Below are 1869 nucleotides of genomic sequence, written 5' to 3' on the forward strand. Positions count from 1 at the left end.
GCAGCATCTCCTCTGCCTCGCCTGCAGCCCGTTCTTCTTCCATGTCGTGGATCTCTTCCGTTTCCTGCTCTTTGGGACGGTTTAGAGCAGCATCCCTTGTCGCACTCTCTGCCTGCACATGCTGATTGGTCTTCATTCCCTCAGCACCATCCTGGGTGATCGGAGGAAGTTCAGGGGAGCTCCCCCCATCCTCTGGTGTCCCTTCCGTCTCTTGCGCTCCTCCCTCCTCCTCATGTACACACTCGCACCGCATGTTGACTCTGTTGCAGTCCGGGCACCGAGTTGCAGGACAGTCCCGGGCATAATGCCCTTGTTCTAGACATTCCCTGCAAGTGAACTGCGGGCAGCTCCTCATTACATGGTCCGCACTCATGCACAGTCTGCACACCTTAACTTGCCTATCGTGTATCACACGAAAGTATTGCGGGCCGTCTCCCGTATCAAAGCGTGCACTGTAAGGTAGCGAAACCACGTCATGAGGGAACTTCACCTTAATAAAGCGCGTTCCGTCAGCCACCCCGGTGCCAGGATAGAAGCGCCTACGTAAAGGGAGGATAGGGGTCACTCCCCACTTGATTAACTTCTCCAGAGTCACCCCGTCAGGTATATAAGTTGGTAGATTCAAAAAGGAGACCATCATTTCTGTGGAGTTCAGTTTTCGCACTTCACACACGTGATCTTTTATTATTATTCCATCCAATAGTTCGTCACAAAGGTCCTCATTTTCTAAGGTGATCTCAAATTCTTTGAGCGGTCTCTGTCTCAATCCGATTAGTTTCCCTATTCCCAGCTTGTCATTGACAGCTTTAATTATATCCATCGCAGTCACGTCGTTTATTGTGTTAAGCTCAACAACCAATGTTGCTTCCTTTGTATATTCTCTCATGTTTTTCGTTAGCATTCTTAGCCTCTCATTCATCCTCTGCTTCGGGTCAGTCTTCTTTTCATTTGTTTTAACGCTCTTCACATTGCTCGTCAAATTATCCATTCCTCCCAAAGCATTCTTCAATTCGTTATTCAATTCTCCAGCATTATTTTCAAGTTCTAGGTCGTTGCCCTTGGTTCTAACCGCTGTGTTCAAAACTTTTCCCATTCTTTTAATTTCGTCGTTGATTCCATTTTCCTTCAATTCTGGTCTGTGTTCGTTCGTATTCCTGTTTCCTTCGTATCTTTGTTTTGCGTCAAGGTTTAATCCGCTCTCCATTTCTCGTTGTGGTTGTACATGTCCATGTTCGTTTAGGTTCATTCTCTTCTGTCCCGTTTGGGGATTCTCCATTGCTCGTGGTCGTGTAGCCGGTCCGAGGTCTTTATCAGTTAAATCCATGATCACAAAAACTTATATTCGCCCCCAAGCAGCCGAACTGCTAGGGGACAAAAAAAAACGAATTAAATATGAGGTTGTGAAATAAAGTTGATCTTCAGCAAAAAAAAAAAGAAAAAATAAATCAAATTCAAACAGAAAGATGAGTGAGCCTTCCTCACTCGACAGCTACAGCACTCCATCCGGAGCGTACCAACTATCAGGCGTGCTAATGGTGGTATGGCCGTAAGCGAATGCAGTCGCGGCAGAAGCCCTATTTGAACATGAGCAAAGGGCTCCCGTTTGCCTTAAGACTCCTGCCTCGCTTTAAGACTCTCGCACAGGCACAGACCAGCGCCTAAATACCGGCCACACCGACCCTGACTTCAGACAGCACATTATGACGTCACAGAGCACCTGCAACCTGAAACCACTTCTTCAAACCGCGCCGCCTCACGCACTGCACTACACCCGCTTTCAACAGGCTTCCCTTTTGGGCTTTTCTTTCCTTTTCTGTTTTCACCACTGTCTGGACAAAACAACAATGGAATTCATCTCTCTCCTTTGCT

This window comes from Chanos chanos, chromosome 13 (assembly GCF_902362185.1).
Source record: "Chanos chanos chromosome 13, fChaCha1.1, whole genome shotgun sequence".
NCBI classification, from domain to species: domain Eukaryota; kingdom Metazoa; phylum Chordata; class Actinopteri; order Gonorynchiformes; family Chanidae; genus Chanos; species Chanos chanos.